General features: G+C 47.8%; 1 long non-coding RNA gene across 1 annotated transcript; it reads right to left on the reverse strand.

Moving 5' to 3' along the window:
* Positions 1–1,399: 1,399 nt before the first annotated feature.
* On the reverse strand, positions 1,400–3,570 carry LOC117650863. The gene is made up of 2 exons (XR_004588067.1): positions 3,502–3,570; positions 1,400–1,788 (listed from the first exon to the last, which is right to left on the reverse strand). It is a non-coding gene; the product is annotated as an uncharacterized LOC117650863 (long non-coding RNA).
* Positions 3,571–6,532: the final 2,962 nt, after the last annotated feature.

Here is a 6,532-nt window from a genome sequence, read left to right on the forward strand (position 1 = left end):
AATACCTAATGCATCCATCTCCCTCCTTTGTTCTTCAGGTTTGTAGTTCCCCCCAAGCACTCGGGACTGGTGCATGGGCTTTTAGCTCGTTCATCAGTCAGCACATTCAACTGCAGCTGTTCAAATCTGCTCGCGCACAAATACTTCATGCTCACTCCAGACTGGCTAGTGGGTGATTCCGTGCGTAGGGGCCGTTTTAGCCACCTAAGAAAGTCAAGTAATCAATCTTGCTTGTTCGGCCGGAATTTGGCCTAGATGGCATCAATTAAACCCCCAGAAAGACACTCTGAGCGTGGGCGAGCTAAAAGTTGACTCTCGTTTTCTCCCCTATAAAATATGACGAAATTAACTGAAAATATGACGGAAATTACGCTTCACGGAAATTAAAAAAGGGGTTTCTGGCTCACTTCAACTGCATATCGCCACAGAAATATGCCATAAGTTTGGCACACTAGTTCGACGTCAAGACACATCTTTTCACGTGTAGGATGTCTTTCAAAACCCAATAGACGAGGAGCGAGAGGGGCATACGGAAATTACACCAATTGTTACAACCCACCGATTTCACACACAACTTCCACTCGCACACTCACCCCCCTCACTTTTTCGCCACCGAAATTCGTTCATAACAGACCGTGCTGATTCTGAATACGGCGGTGGTTTTGAGCAGGAAGCACTCCTAGTAGTTTTTTTGGTGCTTACTTTGAAACCGCTAAGGTAAAAGTCGGGGTACGGTGGACATTTAGTACGCGTTCTGAAAGTACAGTTCCAATCAATATACGATCTTCAAATTCAAGCAAGAAAGTCACTATTAGTTAGAGATTTGATGGGTGTGTGTGGAATTCGAAGATTTTAATGGAACGAAGGGTTATAGAGCCGCAAAGTTGGTGTAAGGTGCGAATGGACATGACGGAACTTACAAAATCGACCCTTTGGCCCCTCTCCCGCGTCACATATTAGCTTTGAAAGTCCGTATACAAAGGGAACAAGCTATTGTAGTGCCAAACAAGATTCTTAAGTGTATAAATGGACTGCACTCGAATAAGTTCGCTCTGGGGAGGGTGTGGACACGAAAAGGCCCTCTACGCGCGGAATCACCCTAGTACAAAACATGATTCCGTTTTAAGTGGTATATATATATACCGCCTCTCTAAATTCATTGATCGCTAAATTCTTTAAATTCTGCTGCAACCTCCGTCTTTAAAAGAAGGGGGTAGTGTTATAAAGTTGGCAGCACATTCCTCCCCTCGCTCGCGCATGCGCATTGTACGCGGTCCTTCCCTGTTGTCGCCTTGGCAACAGCCCCCTTGTACCTCAGAGAGTCTGTCAATAAACCCGTTGGGGAACACATTCGGCGCATCCTTTCATATATATATATATATACCTAAGTAGGGCCCAAAACTTTTACAAATTATTCATTTATTTAACAATTTGAAGAAAAGCCCACCGCCACAGGGTAAGCCTGAGAAGTATGGCCACGGAATGAGGTTGCCAAGTATCGGATTGTTAGCCGGCGGCCATGGCCAGAGCCACGCAAAGCATGACGTCGCCAACCAAAGAGCCGAGCTGCCAGGAGGCGGTGGCCCTGCCGCACTCGATCATGCCCGACACGTAGCCGGTCAGGAGCAGCGTCTGGCGGCGGTTGGCGTAGCTTCGCAGCAGGGCGGTGTGGCAGTTGTTGTAGTCGTTGACTACATTCTGGGGGAAGTGTGTGACGGCCTGGGAGGAAGCGATGCAGCTCTTGAGGAGACCCTGCTTGCTTGACCACGGCACTGCGAGCGGATCATTCTGAAAGTAAACCCGATATGCAGTTACTGGCGGGCGAAAGATCTATTACAACCACTACGTCTCAAAATAACCGGGGTTTTAAAACCTGCTCAAAACAACCCAAAAAACCCTAAAAACAAAATCTGAGAATTTTCCCTATAACTGTACTTGTACGCAGGGATCCTTAACGTAACATTTAACTAACACCGCAGCACCTCTTCCATAACGTAACATAAAACAATGTTCGCTACAGGTTAAGGGTACGGACTTTTGCAAGTACTTCTTAAAGTATCTCCATACAAATTCGAGACACAAGAAAAAAAACTTATCCTTTTGAAAAGAATTTAGATGTGAAGGGTCATAACTTTGACTCGTACGATGACGTTATGATGCCCTTTTGAGGTAATTTAAGGATCCCTGCTTGTACGCGAACTAATACGGATGGAGTGACCCAACTATTACGCGAATTCACTGAGAATGAAAAAGTCATGATCAATACCCAATTTTGGGCGAGGTTTACTTTCTCACCCAAATTTGGGCGAGGAATGTTTCCTCGCCCAATTTGGGGAAGAAAAGCTTCCTCGCCCAATTTTGGGGGAGGAAGGGTGTATCAGCTCCCAAATAGCACCATAGTACTATGACCCAAATTTGGGTGAGGAAACTTTCCTCACCCAAATTTGGGCGAGGAAAATTTCCTCGTCCAAATTGGGTAATAAAGAATTCCTCACCCATAATTTTAGTCATGATCATGACTCTTTCATTCTCAGTGAATGTACGTATATTGCGACTACGCGAACGGCTGGCACTATTTCAGCCACGGTACATAGAAATTCGGTTGCTAGTGCCGGATAGTGTTTCTGAGGCCTCAGCTAGGCGGCAGCACCGATCACAGAGGTGAAGAATGCCAAGGATGGCGAAGGGTGGTCCATATTACCAACCGTCGTCCATATTGGCCGCTTTGACGGTATTACCGAACTGATGCCTTCTTCCCCCATAATTGGCTGAGCGATAGCGAAGCCTGTTACTCCAGTGCGGTTGAAAAGTTTTGTCTGTCTGTCTGTCTGTCCGTCTGTCTGTCTGTCTGTCTGTGTGTGTACACTACTCCTCCTGAACGGCTCGGCCGATCTGGCTGAGATTTTGCAGGCTTAGTAGGTATGTTCTTGGCTCGCCACACGCGAAATTTCACTGTCCTAGCTCAACTGGTTCAGTTTTTATAGCCGAAAAAAAAAAAAAAACGGCGAAAAATCGAGTTTTCTGCAGGCAGATCACTTCTGTCGTGAAGAAAGGGGGGTCTGGGGGGCGGAGCCCCCCCGCCCCCACAAGTAAATAAGTTACGAGGGTCAAGATCGTGTTCTCTGTAGATGAAGCAACTCTATCTATATTTGAGGGGGGGCTGGGGGGGGGAGCCCCCCCGCATGCAACAAGTAACCGCCGACGGACAAGCCAATGCCTGCCAAAGGCAGGCCAGCGCCGCAGGCCAAGGTAGGTACGCCAGGCGCGGATTGGAGAAACAGGCCGCGAGACATCGCGAAGCCTGTTACGACAAGACGCTGTCTGGCGTAAACCTACCTTGTTAAATATATAATTAACTCCAATTGCAGGAGAATGACACCACGCAGAAACGAGCGTGTCAGAATGCCATTCTCTTCTGAGCTTTGCGTGTTTGAGCACGCCTTCCACCAGTTTAGAACTTCGAAACAACGGACGTTAAAAAAAAAAGCAGCATGGTCTTACCGCTTGGTGGGGTTTGGGGAAACGCTAACACCACCAAAAGGCAGGGGATAAGGGCGAAGGTGAGCCTCATGTTGGTGAATGTCTGCATTCTGCGGACGACCACTTCTTAAAGGATTCCACATGACCGATCGTGACTGCCCACGCCACGAGCTGCAGATAACACACTGATCGGAGTCGTGTACGACGGCACGTCATAGATCGCGGATACGATGGTTGGTTCATTAAAGCGTAGTGTTACACCTGTCCTTCGAACGTAAAATTTTCTTCACTTGATTTGAAGAGGACTTTGGGGTAAAAATCTGTATTGTTACTTGGGATCTGTATTGTGATTTAAAAAAAATTCCTTTATTGAAGATGCGCTTACAGTTCGAAACGTCTCATGAACAACTACCTGCACTGCTCCTGGGTGATTCCCTGCGTAGGGGGTCATTTCAGGTCCCTTGCGCCTGAACTGATAACTTCTAACTTTCAAGTGGTTCCTCAATTTATGCAAGTCACAGAGTGTGGCCAAGACAGCTGCAGGACGACCGAAAGGCGATTTTCGCAAAAGTGAATGTTGGCAGCCCTGCAGAGCTGATTTGGCGCATGCATAAATTGCCCTAGGTGGTCCTGAGTTACTTACAAGTGGTTCGACAATTTATGCAAGTCGCAGAGTGTGACCAAGGCAGCTCCAAGACGACCAAAAGGCGATTTTCGCAAAAGTGAATGTTGGCAGCCCTGCAGGGCTGTTCTGGCGCTTGCATAAATTGCCCGGGGTGGTCACTTCTCACTTTCAATTGGTTCCTCAATTTATGCAAGTCACAGAGTGTGACCAAGACAGCTGCAAGACGACCAAAAGGCGAGTTTCGCAAAAGTGAATGTTGGCAGCCCTGCAGAGCTGTTTTGGCGCTTGCATAAATTGCCCTAGGTGGTCCTGAGTTACTAACAAGTGGTTCCACAAATTTATGCAAGTCACAGAGTGTGACCAAGGAAGCTCAAAGACGACCAAAAGGCGATTTTAGCAAAAGTGAATGTTGGCAGCCCTGCAGGGCTGTTCTGGCGCTTGCATAAATTGCCCGGGGTGGTCACTTCTCACTTTCAAGTGGTTCCTCAATTTATGCAAGTCACAGAGTGTGACCAAGACAGCTGCAAGACGCCCAAAAAGGCGAGTTTCGCAAAAATGAATAGTGGCAGCCCTGCTGCGCTGTCCTGGCGCTTGCATAAATTGCCCGAGGTGGTCCTGAGTTACTTGCAAGTGGTTCCACAATTTATGCAAGTCACAGAGTGTGACCTAGATAGCTGCAAGACGCCCAAAAAGGCGACTTTCGCGAAAGTGAATGTTGGCAGCCCTGCAGCGCTGTTCTGACGCTTGCATAAATTGCCCGAGTTGGTCCTGAGTTACTTTTAAGTGGTTCCACATTTTATGCAAGTCACAGAGTGTGACCAAGGCAGCGCCAAGACGACCAAAAGACGATTTTCGCAAAAGTGAATGTTGGCACCCCTGCAGGGCTGTTCTGGCGCTTGCATAAATTGCCCGGGGTGGTCACTTCTCACTTTCAAGGGGTTTCCCTTAATTTATGCAAGTCACAGAGTGTGGCCAAGACAGCTGCGGGACGACCGAAAGGCGATTTTCGCAAAAGTGAATGTTGGCAGCCCTGCAGGGCTGTTCTGGCGCTTGCATAAATTGCCCGGGGTGGTCACTTCTCACTTTCAAGTGGTTCCTTAATTTATGCAAGTCACAGAGTGTGACCAAGACAGCTGCAAGACGACCAAAAGGCGAGTTTCGCAAAAATGAATAGTGGCAGCCCTGCTGCGCTGTCCTGGCGCTTGCATAAATTGCCCGAGGTGGTCCTGAGTTACTTGCAAGTGGTTCCACAATTTATGCAAGTCACAGAGTGTGACCTAGATAGCTGCAAGACGACCAAAAGGCGACTTTCGCGAAAGTGAATGTTGGCAGCCCTGCAGCGCTGTTCTGACGCTTGCATAAATTGCCCGAGTTGGTCCTGAGTTATTTTTAAGTGGTTCCACATTTATGCAAGTCACAGAGTGTGACCAAGGCAGCGCCAAGACGACCAAAAGACGATTTTCGCAAAAGTGAATGTTGGCAGCCCTGCAGGGCTGTTCTGGCGCTTGCATAAATTCCCCGGGGGTGGTCACTTCTCACTTTCAAGTGGTTCCTCAATTTATGCAAGTCACAGAGTGTGACCAAGACAGCTGCAAGACGACCAAAAGGCGTTTTTGGGAAAGTGAATGTTGGCAGCCCTGCAGCGCTGTTCTGACGCTTGCATAAATTGCCCGAGTTGGTCCTGAGTTACTTTTAAGTGGTTCCACAATTTATGCAAGTCACAGAGTGTGTCCAAGACAGCTCCAAGGCGACGAAAATGGCATTTTCCGTATGAGTGAATGTTGGCAGCCCTGGAGAGCTGTTTTGGCGCTTGCATAAATTGCCCGAGGTGGTCCTGAGTTACTTACAAGTGGTTCCACAATTTATGCAAGTCACAGAGTGTGACCAAGGCAGCTCCAAGACGACCAAACGGCGATTTTCGCAAAAGTGAATGTTGGCAGCCCTGCAGGGCTGTTCTGGCGCTTGCATAAATTGCCCGGGGTGGTCACTTCTCACTTTCAAGTGGTTCCTCAATTAATGCAAGTCACATTATGTGGCCAAGACAGCTCCAAGACGGCCAAAAGGCGATTTTCGCAAAAGTGAATGTTGGCAGCCTTGCAGGGCTGTTCTGGCACTTGCATAAATTGCCCCGGGGCGGTCACTTCTCACTTTTAAGTGGTTCCACAATTTATGCAAGTCACAGAGTGTGGCCAAGACAGCTGCAAGACGACCACAGGGGATTTTCGCAAATGTGAATGTTGGCAGCCCTGCAGCGACCTTTTGGTACTTGCATAAATTGCCTAAGGGGGTCCTGAATCAATTTCATGGGGTCCTAGAATTTATGCAACGACGAATGGCGTTTTTGGTTGGTTTTTATGTTTATATAGTCGGTTCTGCTAAGCTGAGATTTTTTTGGCCAAAATTTTTTGGCCAAAATAACACACGTTC

This window comes from Thrips palmi, unplaced genomic scaffold (genome assembly GCF_012932325.1).
Source record: "Thrips palmi isolate BJ-2018 unplaced genomic scaffold, TpBJ-2018v1 HiC_scaffold_5, whole genome shotgun sequence".
Taxonomy (NCBI): Eukaryota; Metazoa; Arthropoda; class Insecta; order Thysanoptera; family Thripidae; genus Thrips; species Thrips palmi.